This window comes from Monodon monoceros, unplaced genomic scaffold, assembly GCF_005190385.1.
Source record: "Monodon monoceros isolate NGI ecotype Baffin Bay Population unplaced genomic scaffold, NGI_Narwhal_1 Super_Scaffold_21, whole genome shotgun sequence".
Taxonomy (NCBI): domain Eukaryota; kingdom Metazoa; phylum Chordata; class Mammalia; order Artiodactyla; family Monodontidae; genus Monodon; species Monodon monoceros.
The window spans coordinates 64,988,874-65,007,480 of NW_021703778.1; the positions used below are offsets into that span (position 1 = coordinate 64,988,874).

At 43.5% G+C, this 18,607-nt stretch overlaps 1 pseudogene; it reads right to left on the reverse strand.

The window, feature by feature from the left end:
- Positions 1 to 3,669: 3,669 nt before the first annotated feature.
- Positions 3,670 to 11,285, reverse strand: LOC114903836 (annotated as a pseudogene).
- Between the last annotated feature and the right edge of the window lie 7,322 nt (positions 11,286 to 18,607).

An 18,607-nucleotide genomic window follows, 5' to 3' on the forward strand; every position in this document is an offset into this window, starting at 1 on the left:
TAAGCCCGTATGCCACAACTACTGAGCCTGCGCTGCAGAGCCCACAAGCCACACTGAGCCCACACAGCACAACTACTGAAGCCCATGCTCCCTAGAGCCCGCGTGCTAAAACTACTGAGGCCCACACGTGGCAACTACTGAAGCCTGTGCGCTCTAGGGCCTGCGTGTTGCCAGCTACTGAGCCCGCATGCTGCAACTACTGAAGCCAGCGCGCCTAGAGCCTGTGCTGCGCAACAAGAGAAGCTGCTGTGATGAGAAGCCCGCACACCGCAACGAAGAGTAGCCCCTGCTCGCCGCAACTAGAGCAAGCCCACGTGCAGCAATGAAGACCCAACACAGTCAAAAAAAAGAAAAAGCTTGTATAAGGGAAGTTCTCATTACATATTTGCTATCATTATTTTAAATGTGTGATATTTGTGGTTCCAGGAGACTTACCAATAAAGCAAATAGTGTATGATATTAACTTCTAGTGAATTTACAAATTATTAAACATGCCTCAATACAGAGGAGTCGAACAAGAAGAACACTGATGCATCTATAATTAATTCAAATATTTTGATAATAAATTGTTTCTCTAAGTCTCATGCTTTCAAACAAACTATAATTATATAGTGGTTTTATCTGTGCACACAATCACTGTAAGAGGGACAGAAGTCTCGGTGGGAAGGCCTCTATCGCCCTCCATGAGGTTGGGTGACAAAATGTCAGGTTCACATTGCTGGCATGAAGTCATGGTGAACAGGCACCAGTCTGAAAGGTAGGGAACTTAAGTCTGCTGTTAAACAGCACACGTCTGGATCGAGTCACTTCACTTCCCTGGGCCTTGATTTCCTCATTTTTAAAATGAAAAGACACAACTAGATGGCTCTCCTGTCCCTGTCACCGCTCAGGTTTTATACTCCTACCCACTAACCACAAAATACTTGCTGTTCTGAATAACTGAATGTTCTATTTTACTTGACAAATAACATAAGTACTGTATATGAATGATAGATGTTCAAGAGATGTTGTTCATCCACAGGGGCTTGGTCTTAGAATCAAAACTCCTAGAGTGTGCATAAAGAACTCTTGATTTTGGGCTTCCCTGGTGGCGCACTGGTTGAGAGTCCGCCTGCCAATGCAGAGGACACGGGTTCGTGCCCCGGTCCGGGAAGATCCCACATGCCGCGGAGCGGCTGGGCCCGTGAGCCATGGCCACTGAGCCTGCGCGTCCGGAGCCTGTGCTCCACAACGGGAGAGGCCACAGCAGTGAGAGGCCCACGTACCGCAAAAAAAAAAAAAAAAAAAAAAGAACTCTTGATTTGATGACTCAGATGACACTTGAGGCTCTGGTTGTGCCAGAGGTTTGTTATTAGAGACAAAAACCATAAAACTGTACCACAAAGTGTGCCTGATTATGTGAACTTTGCTGGGGGTGGTAAGAAGTTCTACATAAGCTTAAGGTTGGCTGCCCTTATGTGTTAATATTTTAAAAGTTCAGAGTATACTTTTTAAGGTACGTGTGAAATGAAAATGTTCCACTGTTGTAGGAGTGACGATATTATCCAGCACATAATTCTGGATCTGATACTAACTAGTTCCAGAACCTTAGCCAAGCCACTCTGAATCTCCTTTCTCTACATGTAAAATGAGGTGAGGATCCAAAGACATAATAGATGTGAAAACACACTGGAAAATAAAAACCATCATACAAATGCCATAAACTGTTATTCTGCTCTGCCAAAAAATGGAATGATCAGTTAATTCAAGTGGGATGGATTCAACATGCCAGTTCTTTGAGGTAAAGAGACCTCCAAATGGATGGATTGTCAGAATTTTCCATCCAGATGCTTGCTCCTCTGTCAATTTAGCCTAAGTCAACTCGAAGGCATCCCTTATGCTACATACACTCCTTATCAATTAAGCTCTCATTTAGATACTTAGGTTTTTTGTTTTTTTTTTTCACGTGGTCAAGATTTATTTCAAGGCCTGAAAACACTGACTAATCGAAAATGGCCCTACTGCAATTTCTTATAATATATAAATACTTTATATATGAAACTTAAAAAAATGTAGACACTATTAACTAACTCCTAAACCACACACTATAGGCTTTTCAAAAGCAATAGTTATTTAACAAAATGTAAGGTGACAATATCAAAGAATTTTCACACTTAATGAGGACACAACCAGTCGCAAGCTACTCAAACACAAATCTTTTTTACACTTTCCATGTTTGTTTTTAACTTTGTTTCATAGAACCACTGATAATTGAGGCTTCTTTCAAGTATAGGATTTCTAACATTAAATTACATTTTCTAAGTATTTCTATAAAGAAGAAATGAAAAAGACACATACTACATTGTTTGCCATAAATTCATACACCAAAAAGTCAAAACATTCCTGCTTCCCCCTTCTCCAACGTTAGCTTTAGATGTTCTTCTAAATATATAAACAGTTTTGTTAAAATCAGTTCTCATTTATGTAGATTAGGGGAAAATGGTTTTGTAATGAGTTATCTTTAAAATTATCTTCTAGATAGCACTCTTTAGCCTTAAATTACATTGTGCACACACAACTACAACAGTCTGCATTTGCTCAGGAACATACAGTCACATTAAAAACAAATAACTTTGTATTTCATAGTTTAGTTGGCTCTTAAATAGTTTCCCTAAGGGGAGAAACAAGTATTTTGTGTTGTTTAAGAAACTGGTATATATAAATGAAATGCTAGGTGTTCGTTTAAACTTTGAGGAAACCTACGGATGAACATTTGGGTGTTTTTTCTAAAATGCAAGAGATGTGCACTTAATCACTGTTCATATATTGAAGCGATGGGATGGCAGATACAGACGCGGATGAAACTCTACATTTTGTAAATGTAAAGTTGGATATTCTAAATGGAATAACTGACACTGACAATTGTTTACAGGAAACAAAGGTTAAGAAAAATGCTGAAGAATATCTACTCTTAAAAAGAGAGAAGTGTTATACAACACAAAAATGAGAACTAGAGATTCGAAAAACACTCATTTTACTGTTTTAAAAGAAAAACAAAAAAATAATAGGGAGAGAGTCTAGACCAATTAGAACTGAGGCAGCTGTAACAAAAATGGAACACAGTACAATGATTTGAGCCCTTAAAGGAAATGACTAACTAAAATGAAATTTCACAAGTCTTCATGTCTGTAATAATATATGAATGCACAAAATATCAAAAATACGAAGTCTGGATTTTTCCCCTTAGGTTTGTAATAAACTGTCAAACCTCTGCTTAATATAGTTACTTTTATGAGCCTTCTGATTAGCAAAGCATGCTATGCAGGTACATGCATGCTAGAATTTTACCATGAGAATTATAGTTCTCATCTCAGACTAGTGACTTGCCTGTTACCCATATTTATATATATTTCATTTCCATTAAAAAACACTTAAGACCTTTCTAGTGGTACATTTGAATCAACATATTACATAAAAAAGAATCTTGATTTTTAAAATGAACCTCTTTAGTACTGTAACATGATGGGTTTAATTGAATAGCTGGAACATAATATGGTAACTACACTGTACTGTTTAATTCACAGCTGTAGGAAAACATTTGATTTTTTAAATATAACCAAGATGAAGCTGTAGAGTTATGAGCAGTAACATATTAGAAAACAGTGAATGAATAAATAAGATGCTTTTCCTTCAGTGGCCATTCATTATTTTGCTTTTAGGAACCTGGAAGAAATTGTCTTCTTTGAGTTTCAAACGTTCTGGTAAACCTAGTCGTTTCTTAGCTTCCTCAACATCACCTTGAACTGCTGAAATAAGTGACTCTAAAGAATCAAAGTTCTTTTCTGGTCTGAGGTAGCCAACGATGGCCACGTTGAGAATTTCCTCTTTGAAAGTATGCATGATATTAGTTTCCATGGACTTTTTTGTATTCTTGTAGTATGGGTTCCATCCTACGCTCACCACCATCTTATGGGCGTCTCCACTTCCAACACTGGCCCAACCATAATATATGCCAGTGGATGCATCAGCTGGAAGATTATCTACTACTGGTTCAGGAAAGTTAGTTGTAGGGATGCCCTGCTGCTTGGGGCCGCGACCGAAGCCCCGCACCACCTGGCCGCGGCAGAAGTACGGCAGGTGCCTCATGACGCCGTCCGCTCGGGGTGCGGGCTGCGGTCCAGTCCGCGCGTCCGGCGGAGCTGCCGTCGAGGCGGTGCCCGGACCCCCCGGACCATCCGGGGGACAGGGGCGGGAGCTCCGCAGGCCGGCCGGCCGGCCGGGCAAGCGCACGGGCGAACTACAGGCCGAGCAGCGCGGACAACACGCCGCGGCGAGACGCTCACGCCGCTGACCGAACAGAAGGTGCCGGGCGACTCAGACGCTGCGTCTGGGCTCCGGAACGCCGGTCGACAGCTGAAGGGCGGCTGTGGGCCGGGAGCGGAGCGGGGGCGGGCCGGCTTGGGAGCACCCCCCAGCCCACCGAGCGCCGCGGGCCTACGCACTCTGCCCAGGCCGAGCCGCTACTTAGGTTTTAATCACACAACAAATCTTGGCCTGCTGCAAAGTAAAAACCAGGAAGAGAGTGTGTGATCCATCTTTAAAACTCACCAGCTAACACCCTGAAGAAACAGAAAGGTAGCTAAGCATTCCTAACCAGACACCACCAATGAACAGTTATACGAATGAGTATGTGGCGGGCACTTTCTGGATCATAATGCAGCAGAGGATCTCATTCATTTCACTGCAAAGCTTATTGTAACGAAAACCGAGACCCTACTTTCTGACCAGCCTGTTTCTACAACATGAATACTTCACTTTCTTGGTTTTCAACTGGAGGTGAGAAACAATGTTTTGAGAGTATCTGACACCTTCAATAAAAAAGAAGGCAACAAGAAAATGTGCTGAGAGATTCTTCTCTAGTCCAGGAAACCTAAATAAAAGTCTCAAACCAAACACCACTGACACAGTTGCAGCACTTAGAAAAGTCGGTAGCATTTGCCTAGTAATAATCTAGACTCCACAGAGTGCTCTCTTAGGGACAGAGGTTCCTTTCCTTTCTTCTTACATTCATATCCGATTTTTGTGATCATTGTTAAACATTTAACTGGATTGATTCAACTGACCGGCTACATTTTGACAGCTCAAAGTACCAAGTTATTTAATTAACTCATTTTCAATTAACATAGTTGCTGCTAACCTGGTGTAAATTAAGTCTCCTCAGACTCTAGAAAAAGAGAGAAAGGAGGCCAATGGGACTGAGATTTCTATTGCATATCCCCTGCTGTCAGAAGTTTCCAGTTCAGGTCAGACCCATAAAAGAATGTCTTTTTTGTGGTTAAGTGTTAACTGGCAGCCAGGTGCTAAGATAGTGCTGAATCAGCCAAGAAGAGAGGGAGTAAAAGGAAGAAGAAAGTTTGGTTTATAGGCTGAAGTGAGCAAAGGAAACAGAGCCTGGCGAGAGTTATATATTGCTCCAGGCGGGCACAGGTGGATGGAACTGCAGGCCAGGTCAGAAAGAGAGAAAGATTTATGTTCTGTGCAAACAAAAGGCCAGAAGAAAAATCACCAATCCGGTTGGGCAGCTCTGAAGTGAAGGAAACAGCTGTTCATACAGTGAGGGAATGGTCAGGTAAGACGAGCTGGAAATAGTCATCAGAAGGCCATCTGCTGACCTGGGAAGGCATGCCCTCGAGGCACGGAACAAATCCTGTCCTCCAGGAGGCCACGCGGAGGGGCCAGTACTGGCCAGGCCAGGAAACAATGCCAGGACGAGGCATTAAAGTTACATGAGCCTCATGTAAGAAGTTGCCTGGCGAGTTTACTTCCGAATGTGAAGTCGAGTGGAAACACAATGTTTTCTTCTTTGAGAACTTGGCATACCCACTCCACCGGGCCTCTCTGTAAAGCAAGAATGCGGAGAGGTAGTTCATCAAATGCCAGTGCCCCGTTACCCATCACCTTCTCCGGAGGCTGCCGCTCCACCCCTCCTGGCCACTGGTGGGGGTAGCCGTCAGCTTGGGGCAGCTGCTGGCTTGGGGACAGTGCCACAGCACCCCAAGAACTGGTGGCCTAAGTGAGGAGAGTGGATGGGAGGTGGCCTTTGACCATAGAAGACAGCCTGCTGGGCAATGGGATGGGCAAGCCAGAAGGGGCACAGAAAGGCAGGCGGAAATGAGAGCAGGAACTGGCAATGACCTTGCATTAATGGGCAGCATACCCCACTGAAATAAAGGCTGGCATGAGTGGGGCTTTGCTCTAAGGAAGCCGGCAGCAGCTGGGTCCTACCAATACTAATGAGCGTCATTATATCCCTTGTACAAACGAGCCAAATTTCAGACAAAAGGTGGGAGAGAGAAAAGATTTATATCATAACACAAAATACAAAATGTATGACCAAATGTCATGAAAGAACCAACTGATAATTGGTGGGACAGCAAAGGCAATCAGAAGAAAGCACTGCCTGTCCAGAGTACTAAGATTAATAAGAGTGAGTGTTGTGGCATTATAAGTGACCAAAATACAAAGCTGAAGTCAAACCCCTTGACCACCCTCCCTTCTCTCTCCTCTACCCCATATTTCAATATCTATGTCCTCATGGTGTTATAATTTACACACACATACAATACATATTCATATACGTAGGAAGAGTGAAGGTAGTGACATTTGTTGAATCCTTATTATATGCCAAACACTCTTCTATATCCTTTACAGGTATTAACTCATTCAGTCTTCACAACATGCCTAAGAGGTAGAAACTATTTCTATCCCCATTTCACAGATAAGAAAATGAAGCACAGAGAGCATATGCCACATAACACAGCTGGTAAGTATCTGAGCTGAGATCTGAACCAGGCATTCTGGGTCCTGAGTTAGCATCTTCATTTGAGTTCCTGAAATCTCAGACCAAGGACTTTGGTGATAAGTGGTTAATTATCAGTGCTGAGCTCCTCACATCCAGCCCTCTCCAGACTCCAGTCCTCAAACCTACTGCTCTCTGAGGTGCTATCCCCTCATCTCTGTCCATTCAGATCCTTCTTTTTCTTCACGTCCCAGCTCAAGACTCAGGAGGTTACCCAGCTGCCGTGCCAAACCATTTTCTCTTCCTCCTCAGCTGACAGTGAGATTACATTTCCCGGTCTCTTTCATTTAAGGATGGCCATGTAACAGGCTCTAACAAGTGGAATGTCAGCACAGTGACACATGCCACTTCCAGGCCTAGCTTATGAAACTCTGCATGTGGAGCCCTCCTTCTAGTTTGAGGCAGATAAGCATGGAGCCCTGGGAAGCCACATGCTGAAGCCAGTGACGCCATTTGATAGACGCTCCTGATCCCTGATCCCTGATCCCCGCTTAGAGGAGGGCCACACACTAATCAGGAACTCCCACGTGGGTCCTCATGTAAGTGGGAAATAGACTTCCGGCCATCATGTTGGAATCATCGCAACTAGGAGTTTGTTTACTGTAACAGCCATCATCACTCTAACTAATATGAACTTTGATGGATCCACCTCTACACTAGGCTCTGTGTTTGTAAGCTGGTTCCTGACCTTAAAGAATCCACAGAAAAGGGCTTCCCTGGTGGCGCAGTGGTTAACAATCCACCTGCCAATGCAGGGGACACGGGTTCAAGCCCTGGTCTGGGAAGATCCCACATGCTGTGGAGCAACTAAGGCCATGTGCCACAACTACTGAGCCTGTGCTCTAGAGCCCGTGAGCCACAACTACTGAGCCTGCATGCCACAACTACTGAAGCCCGTGTGCCTAGAGCCCGTGCTCCGCAACAAGAGAAGCCACCGCAATGAGAAGCCCATGCACCGCAACAAAGAGTAGCCCCCGCTCACCGCAACTAGAGAAAGCCCGCGCGCAGCAACGAAGACCCAATGCAGCCTAAAATAAATAAATTTTTTTAAGTTTTCAAAAAACAAAAGAATCACAGAAAAGAGAGAAAAGAGATAAAAAACATAAATAGAATATTAAAATGTTGCAATAACAGAATGTCTAATATTTTGTGGGAATACTGCTAAAAGCATGAAGTCTGGAAAAGCCATTAGAAATACAGTGACAGTAAAGGAACAGGTGGAGTTAGCATCTCTCCCTGATAAACCCAGCCCATTCGTTCCATCCCAGTGAGGATACTGGGCCTCACTTTATGTTATATGGTGAAAACTGTCCTAGAAAAGCCAATTCTGGTGCCTGTCATGCCCACCAGCTCTGTTCAAGGGACATGCCCCCTTTGTGCCCCAAACGAAGGGAATATGCCTCAAACTCTGCCTTAAGCATGTCTGTGCCCCTAATTAGACCAAGGGTGGCCCAATCTCCAGGTTGACTTCAGTCCACTGGGGTGGTCTGATGTCACACTGTGCCCAGTGGTAATTAACTAGGCCATTCAGATTCTCCCACTCTGGAAGATGAATGAGGGAACCTCGAAGGAATTAGCCTATTGGAGCAGGATGAAAAAGAAGAAGGCAGGCAGAGAAGACTGGAACACAGGCTGTGTGTTCACAGCCTGTAATCTCACTGCCGGCTGTAATCTCACTGTCAGCTGAGGAGAAATGAGAATGCAGATCCCGCCACTGAGGGGCACGTTGGTCAGCTGCTTAGTGGCAAGCAGCAGATGGACTCTGGCTGATTGAAGCAGAAAAGGGATTTGTTAAAAGGGTAACAGAGAGCTCACAGAAGCCCTCTTAGCCTGGACTGCTATTACATTCCATAGACTGGGTGGCTTAAACAAGAGGCATTCATTTCTCATGACTCTAGAGACTGGAAAGTCCAAGACCGAGGTGCCAGCAGATTTGGTTCCTGGGGAGAACCCGATCCTGACTTGCAGACAGCCACCTTCTTGCTGTGCCTTTCCATGGCAGGGTCGAGGGAGCTCTCTTGTCTCTTCCTCTTATAAGGGCACTAATGCCATCAGAGGGACCACACTCTCATGACCTCATCGAAACCTAATCACCTCTCAAAGGCCTCACCTCCAAATACTGTCATTGCGGTATATGGCTTCAACATATGAATCTACATAAACATTCATTCCATAACAGCCTCGAAAACAGAGCTAGGCTTGGGGGTTCTGCTGCCAGGAACCACAGCCAAAATCACTCTCTAGTTATGCCCCATAATCCTCTGCCTTCCACCACTCAGTGGAGGGACCTGTCCCATTAGCACCAGTGCGCCAGGCACTGCCCTGTTCATCTTCTGTGGCACTTGTCACCTCCCACCTTCTGCCAGGATCATTTCTGACCACATCTGATCCCCCTACAAGAACAGTAGTAGATCTGTCTCTCTATGCCTCTCACGGCCCCATCAGGAGTCTTCAGCCTAGTGGTTAAGTGAATGCATCAATATCTAATGAATAAAAAGAATTTCCATTTAATATGACAGCTGCCTAAAGTAATAAAGCTGCAATAACAGTAGCTACAATGTATTGGGTATTTACTAAGTGCCAGTAAATTCTTCAGTACTTGATGTGCAGTCTCTCATTTAATCTTTACAGTAACCTTGTAAGGAAAGCATTATTATTATCTCCATTTTACAGAGGCAGAGGTGTGGACCTAGGGGAGGTAAGTAACTCGCCCAGTTTCACTCACCAAGTAAATTAGAGGAATAGGATTCAAGCTGTTGATAATGTCTCCAAAGCTCACGCTCGTTACACTTTTAGATCATCTAAAATAGACCCCACCCAGCACCTGCTCATGTTAAATGCCACCAAGATAAGAAAAAAAATTCCCATAGTCCATTTCTTTCCCCACTCACTCTTCCCTCCTCCCAAGAAAGTTAATAATGGAAAGACACACGACATATCCACCACAGATTACTGTCAGTCCATTCAGCTAATTTCAAAAAAGATGATGCTAATTATTAGACATAATGAAAACTTGCTCTTCAACCACAATCCAAGGGGAATAGTCCAATTGATTAACAGGGATTTCAAACCACGCATTCAATTTCTCCTGCTCATGTTATAATGGATGGGAAAAATTGGTTTGTAGACAGAGATTTTTGAGAGCTAAGTGTCTAAGACACTGAAGGGAGCCACCTCATTAAGTCCTAGGCCTGGTTAGGCAGGCTCTCGAAACCAGAGGCAAAGCCAACGGCAGGTAAACTCACTATAGGCATTATTTAATGAAAGTCTGCACTTTATCAGAGCATTCTTCCCGAGTCCTAGATTTTTTTGCATGTTTTTTTCTTTTTCTTTCTTTTTTAACCATTCGTTAGTCTTTAAAAAATGCAGCATTGAAGCAGTTAAAAATAAATCTAGGATTTGCAGAACAATAAGAACGTAATCATGGCAGCAAACTAAACCTCAGGGACAATTTTAGTCTCCAAGTTAAAATATGGTGTCTCTGAGTAAATTGACTTTTCACAGAATACTCTAACATAATGAATAGTCAGGCACTCCAAGAGAAGCTCCTGGGTATTGGTCCAGAGCCCACAACCAGCAGAAAGATCATAGTGTATGTTGAAAAAAATTACCCATTCTAAAGGTCCTCAGCTATCTTGAATATTTTATTAGAAACCTTTTTGTGGTGGAGACCAACTGGGAGCTCTTTCTCCAAGGAGCGAGCTGTCAACGGTAGGAGAATTGAAATCCAGACCAAGTCAAGCTTAATTAGATCTCCCCCCACCTCCAACCTCACATTTCTGGTATATTCTTTGCTGACCATGAAACTTGATAAACAATAATACATTGGGATTTGTTCCCCCTAACCTTTCAAAAAGAAAAGTGCAATTGTGGACAGGTGGAGAAAGAAAATAAAAATGTAGTGGCAGATTTCAAGACTCTAGACAAAGTATTAGCTGAATGCTACTAATAATGTAATCACAATAATGTGATCAGAAAACTCACAGAGGTGCCTCAAGGGTGGCACTGGGCAAGGAGCAATTCAGATCCGTGAGTAAATAGTTTCTGAGTCTCTGCTTTAAGGCCAGCACTTGCTGGGCAACACAGGAAAAGTGACCATATATTCCGGATTTTATGAGAAAAATCTCAATGTCAAATCTCCTCTTCCCTCATCCCTGCACATCCACATGGTCTCATTTAAAGCACATGTCCCAACTCTGGGTTCAGAAAATATGATTGCTGAAAGGATGGTGGATATAACTCACTGTACATGAGGAGTTAGTACTATAGTTACTGCAGTAAACGCACTGAGTGTGGATGGCAGAGCTGGGAGATCATCATTCCTTACACCAAGCTCACTTTTACGGATTGCTATTTTCTGTTTTGTAGCTTTACATTTTTCTAAATCCTTAAATACGACAACTTCCCTTCTTTGTAATTTGGCAAAGTGCAGGAGTTCATATAACATTTCGCTTGCCTCATATTTTCAGACAACTTTCTATTAATAGCATTATTTGTGATATAGCCTCCTTTTGAGGACACCCCTTCTACCCTTTGCAATAATTTTTACAGTGCTGTATTTCAAAAACAATTTAATAGGAGCCTGGTTTCTTTTGAAAAATGTGTGCATATCCAATTTTCCCTTAGTTTCACAATACACAACACATCTGCTATTTCAATGATAACAGATGTTATACTTGAAATTGTAATAACTTGTGAGTTAACTGTATTCAAAACTTTATAGTTACACACGTTCCAATAACTTAATCCTCTACCATTATCTCTTCAAATTGATTTAGCTCTGCAGAAGTTGGAGAAGATCAAATATTCATTGTGTTTGCTTTGTGCATGTATACAAAAATCACATCATGATTTATCTCTCCTGGTATTAATCCTGTCTTCTTTGGAAAGATGGGGTAAAAATCACAACAGGATCAACAATCCCTCTTCTCTTTACTCATAAAGATAAATTTCATAGGCAATTCAGGATTCATATGCATGCATCTATGTACAAGCTTTTTTATGGATCTGTAGGGGCCCTATAAATCCATTCTGCATTTCTAGCCATTTACCGTTTAAATAAATGACCTTTCCTCTTATCTCAGGGGCACAAGCCTACCCCCATTTGGCCATTTTATCTTTTATTAGGGAAACACCTCTCTTCTCCCAAAGCAGACTACTTTTTTCTCTCAAGCTTCCCTTTTGTCTTTTTTTTTTTTCTCCCAAATCCAGAGATTACAAACCCTGTGCTGAAATGTGTGGGTTACAATGACATACGCACAAGTAGACAGTGGGCCAGTATAGTGGGGGGTCTGAAGGAGCATGTTAAAGTCAGGAGAGCCTCCACCTTCTAGAATTTTCCATACCAGTAGAGAGCAGAAGACTTGTGCAACAACCATGAGTAAAACTACTCCTGGGAGCTGTCTGAATGAGAACATATGCTAAGGGGGTCCAGGGAGGGCTGGGGGCCCAGCAGGGCATCATAAGGGAGCACGACCTGGAGTTGGGCCTTGGGAAATGGTGGGATTTTGAAAGGCTGGAAACCAGGGAGAGTGTACCCCCAATAATGCCAAGGCTCAGTAAGGACTGTGTGAGAGGGATGTGAGCAGAGGGGAGTCTGGCCTCTCTTTTGGCTGATCTACCCCAGCAAGAGGACCATGCTCTTGTCAATTTCCAATCTCTTCCTTGCACTTCCCTCTGAACAAAAGATAAAGAAAACACTGGTCTTTTCACATATGCTTCACCAAACACATAGCCCCAAAAGTCACCAGCTGGACAGGCCTGGGTAGGAGAGAAACTCCTGAGGTGAGGAGAGCCTAAGCGCCCGTCACTCCGTGGGTCCCAATTTTGTTTTGGCCTGTGGGCTGTACTAACTTCAGAAAATTAGTTCCATTATGCTGAGCTCATTCCCAGACCAACTTGCCACGTCTAGCACACATCCTCTAGGGATTTCCCCCCAAATACCAGACCAATGAGTGCTCAAACAACATGAGTGTCACTACAGATATTTACAAGTGGAGAGAAAGCGCTGCTTGAGATGGGGACAGAAAATTAACTACCAAGTTAAGTATTAAAGGTTTCAGTCTCATCCTCTGTGTGGAGAGGCAATAGGGCACAGCAGGCTTTACAGCTAGACTGCCTGGGTTCAAGTCCCAGCTCGGCCACTTTCATGCACTTTTGACTTCTCTGTGTCTCAGCTCCCTTCATGTATAAAATGGGTGTGATAATAATACTTAACCTCATTGGGTTATTGTAGGGATTACAAGAGATGAAATGTGTAATGTTCTCAGAACAGTACAGAGCATCCAGTATTGATGCTATATCTGTCATTATTATTGGGGCCATGGCCCTTCATTAGTGCTCCTATTAAAGAGCTAGAGTCCTCGCAGCCCACTGACCCAGCGCAGTGACCCCTTCCACTCTTGCCCTGAGGTTGTTCCCTGGCCTTTGCCCTGATACTCCCGCTTGGATCTCTTTCGATCTGAGTGATGTGTTAGGTGACAAATTCTGTTTTGCAGATTTAGTCCCTCTTACTGTCTTTTGACTAGTGCTCATTTCTCCAGAAAATGTAGCTTTTCCTGCAAATGCAGCTCTGGGCCCAGCAGGCACACAATGAAGGCCAGGTGAATTGAGGTTGGCCGTTCTGTTTTCACAAGCAGGCTCTTCTCAGCCTAGACCATGTCACTGTTAATGATGGATTGGTAACCATTTCCTCACTTGTCATGAAGTCTTTGTGTGGGATATGATAGATTTCATGCTATTCTTAAGGACAAGTGAAAATAATATGAGCTACGTGTGTCACCTGAGTAACGAAGTATCAATATTAGGTCTTTTTAAAAAATCAGAAACAAGGGGAAACAAATATTAGGTAATACTTGTAAAGAAATTCTCCTGGGGACAGGAAGACTCAAAGAATATGAGGTTTAATTCTAAATTCAGTGGTGTTAGCAAGTCTGCCTTGCTCGAATGTCCAAAAAGCATTTGTAGAGCATATACCCCATCTGTGCACACCCACCATGGTGTTTTGCTTAATCTTCATGCCCCTGTGAAGGGGCTCACTGTTACTGAAAAGAAAAAGCAGGGCTGAGTACAAATGCCCTGAAAGCACCGACAAGGGACCAGGGAATGGGGTGGGGGTCACCCAAGGGAACTCTCATTCCATAAAAGGAAAACAAAGATAAAGTAATGGGACCATAGAGTAGCTGGTGTGATTGGCATTTGGAGGGAAGAGGGCAAAGACCTGGCCATAGAGGAGTCTGGAAACACAACTGTGAAGGTCCCCATGGCCCCACTGAGACACAGGGGAGTGAAGAGACAGATGTCTCTGTTTTCCTTCTAATTCTTAGAAGATTCTAACTCTTCATTTGGGTGCCAGGTGCTTGAATTCAGCAGGAAGACATGGATTCTTAACCTTTGGGCCACCTTAACTCTTAGGAAAGACCAGTAAATAAGCCTGCAGGATCTCTTGGATGAATTCTGAGTAAGTTCTGGTGACAGCTAGATGTTCACGTGAAGTTCCAAGGTGAGACTGTAGAAAACTTTGACTTGGGTAACGGGTCCTTTCTGGTTTTTTGCTCCACACTTACTACTTGATAAATTCCTCTTTCAACAAAGTTCAGTTTTGATTCTTCTACTTTGTCAACTCTTCACTCAGATCTGTGGTTCTTTATGGATTCGCCACCAATTTTAACAATTTCTGTCCATCTGTGGCAGATACCAGGGACACCCTCACACCAAAGGATCCTGTGTGTGCTGAGGGTTCTTAGGGCTGTTTCTCCCAGAGGGCAGCTGAGCCGAGGACCACAGCTCTGCTCCTGCTTAGAACCCAAGGTCTAATCTCCTGCAACATGAAGGGTCTCGGGGAACACATTCTACAGTCAGGGTGTTCACAGCTATGTGCATGGTTACAGAGCCAGCTTTCTCCAGTTTAACACAGGTTGCCTTTTTTTTTGCTCCACCTTGCATCTCCCTCAGCTCAACTAAGTTCTCTCCGTACTAAAGAAAGCGAGCTTCGCCCTGGCTCTGTGCTCAGGGATGGTCCCTGTTCTAGGCCTTTGCTACCTCAAGCTGGGTGTTCTCTCTGTCCAGGGCTTTTGCCCAGAATCTATCCAGCTGGATGGTTTCCCAGGCTCAGATCATGCCTTTTGAGCTTCTATCCCTGCTCTTGTTTTGACTTCCTGCTCCATCCTGTACATGCTGTTTGCCTGGTTCAGACCCAGAGCCTTGTCCAACCCAAGTTGTCTCTTGCACCATCAATCCCATCTCCTGCCACCCATCCCTGGCTCATCACCACAACAGTATTCTCAAAAACCCACATGCCTGGACTATTTCTTCTGTCTAGCAAAGAGGCACATAATGATGGCACACACAATCCTTCATGGAGAACCTAACACAGGTCAGGCAGTTTTCCAAAGATGGAAAGGGCAATCATCACCCTCAAGAGGCTACAATCCAGTGGGAGAGATAGAGGATTAATAGAAAATTATAACTCAGTGCTGAAAAATGCTAAGATGGTGGTAGAAATAGAGTGTGATGTTTGCACAGAGAAGGGTAGCTAAGCCAGCATTGAGACAGTGAGGAAGGCTTCTCTGAGAAGGAAGAAAGGAAGGCCTTAAGGAGGATGGAGAGTTAGCTGGGTGAGGGAAAGGGGAGAAAAGAGAAAGGGGTTGTTCTAAGAAAAGAGTTAGCATGTGTAAGGGGCAGGGAAGAAAGGGAGCAGGAATCTGTGACCTGTAGATAATGCAGTTAAGAATGGAGCAAAAATGACAAGTGGGAGTGGTCTAAATTGAGGCTATAGATATAGCCTGAGCTAGACCATGAAAAGTCTTGGCCACAGATTTGAGACTTTATCCAGGGGACATTAGGAAGTCACTCAAGTTGTTTTAAGCTTATGTGATCAACTTGTTTTAGAAGGGTCCCTCTGACTACCATATGGACCTACACTAGAGGGGAGCTAGGTTTGAGGCAAGCAAGTTAGGTAAATAGCCATTTGCAGAAGTGCTGATGGCCTGAGCTACTGCAGAAGCAATGGAGAGGGACAGGAATGGATAGATTCAGGAAATATGAAGGACTTGATGAGGGACAGGAAGAAATGAGTCACTCCCAGGTTTCTGATTTGGGCAACAGGGAAGACTGCGGTTCTTTTAGCTGGGACAGGGACCTCAAGAGGAGAAACAGGTTTTGAACCTGAGTTTGAGAAGCCCATGAGACATGCAAGTGGAAGTATCAATCAGCTAGACGTGGACTTAGGAAGTGGGAATTCCACACCACAGAGAACAGCCTGTGCTACCTCCTGGGATAATGAATTCCACAAGTTACCATGCTCTCTGTCTGAAATAAGACTTTCCCCCCTCAACCATCACAGTCTCACATAAAACAATCAAAAGCAGGAAGAAAATAATTCCTCTCCTTTTTCTTTCCCCTATTTTTGTAAGGAAGGAAAATCTTTTTCAAAGATTATCCCACCCAAGTCCACCCTTAAGTTTCATCAGACAAGAACTTGGTCATGTGGCCAGCCGTGGATGGTTTATTCCACTGAAAAAGAGAAATGCAATTGCCATGATTAGCTGTGACCAATCACAATTCAACCCTGAGGCTGGGGGAGGAATCTGCCTTCCTGAGCTTACTGCTGCCCAGGGATAAGTGAACAATAGCCGTGTGCAGGATGAGTTCAGTTATGCCATGGTGGCTTAAAACCACAATGTTTATTTCTCCTTCTTGCTATAGGTCCAGGGTAGGATGATAAGGGGTCTCTGTTCATGGTTACCCACCTTGGAGTCAGGTTGATGGAAGATCCATCTAGGTCGGTGATTTCTAGATTACACTGGCAGGGGAGGAGAACTCTTAAAGTCTCATACTGGCAATTAAACATTATGGTCTGTACCTAACAGCCAGTAGTCACATGGCCACACTCCGACCACAAGTGGGCCAGGAGTTTCAGTCTTCTAGGTGACTGGAATGAGAGGAGAGTCAGATACTGGAAAGCAAGCAGCACTAATGTCTACCAAATCTGCAATCCCTAGCAAATCCAGAGAACGTCCTGGTGTGGGAAACTACTATCTCCTGGGATAACCCATTTCATTTCTGCTCATCCTTGACTGACAAACAATCCATCCTTATAATGAATTAAAAACTCCCTCTACAGCATCTGTCCCTTGTTCTACATACTTATAGAACAATGTTTTTCATCTTTCCCATGACAGACCTTCAACTATTTGAAGATAATTATCATGCCCTCCCAGGTCCTCATTTTTAAAAATTGAATCAAAATTTCAATTAGGAATTCAAAAGTTCAAGTATCTGAAAATAGAGTGACATTGAATTGCAAGTTTGGAAAAAATACAGGAATTTGGATTAACTTCAGAGAAAGAGAACCAAGCTGACGTGTTGGATCAGAGGAAAAGATAATGGATGAGAAAGCAAGTTCCTACCTGAAACTGCAAACAGAGAACCAAATAATAGAAGATATCTTTTCTTCCTTGGACTCACATTAACTGTGAAATTCTCATTCCTTTTTGCCATTTAACTTCCAGCCTGATAGAATAAGGATATTTCTGCAGTTACCTTCCTCGACTGCTGGGGTTAGTACCAATGCAAACATTCAAAAAAACTTGATATCCCTCCAATTCTACTAATTGACTCATCTTGTATTTAGACAAGTGTTATTTGAAACTAAATTAGAGTCTTAAGTCAGATAGAGACTCTTAGAATCTTTGACTAATGAATCTTTCTTTTTCAGAAGTGTTTCTTAATACAGACACTTCACTAAAAAGCCAGGAGAGATGGCAGATACAACTTCCCTACTTTCTTGGAGGTGCTTGTGAATTGTGGGTTAACAGCATAGCAGGGCAGCCAGTTAACACCTGCCTGTGGATTTACATACTTCCAGCCATATATCATCTCCCACCTGATACAGACTTTGCTGAAACCAGAAATGTTTTACCAGGACTGGAAGGTCAGTCCCATTTGTCAAAGCAGGGACAGTCCCTTTGTCTTAGACAGCCTTATCTGGGTTGTGAAGTCGCTCAAGGACATCATCTGCCTTCCAATTAACAGAGCCTTGAGAAAGTTGAGCTCTGGGTACAGCAGGTCTTCTTACTTGTTTATTTCTAGCATTTACTTTTGTCCTGATTAGTAGGCCAGAGTCTACAGGCTGATAAGACAAACACACCCATCATTTGAAAGGACCGAAGAGTTAACTGCACCAAAACTAATTGTAATGGGTTTCTGTCATGCTCATTTCATGAAAGGGCCTTGTGAGGTCAGTGAATACGGGCTAATGTCCAACAGGAGATAACAAACAGCAAATTCATTTTGGCAAATATTTATTGAGCACTTACTATATGGCAGGCACTGGCAGGCACTAGGAACTACAATAAGGGGGCAAACAAGCCTGTCCCCAGCTTTCCTAGAGCTCATATCCTGGAGGGGGAGCCAAGCATCAACCACCGGGTCACATCAATCAGAACGTTCAGGGAGTGCTTACTAAGTGCCTGGCTCTGTTCCACATACTTTACATCTACTCATTAACATAATCCTTACCACAGTCCTATGAAGCAATTACTATCCTTATCCCCCATTTTACAGATGAGCAAACTGAGTTACAAAGATATGAAGAAACTTGCCTTAGGTCATGTAGCCAGTAAGCAACAGAGCTGGGAATGAAACTCTGGCAGGCAGTCTGGCTTCTAAGGCCATCCTGCCCCTCAACAGACCCAGAAGCCTTTGGAAAAACTTTGAACCACACCCTTCCCAGGCCCTCCGTCTGGGGCTTTCCCCAGTACCTGTTCT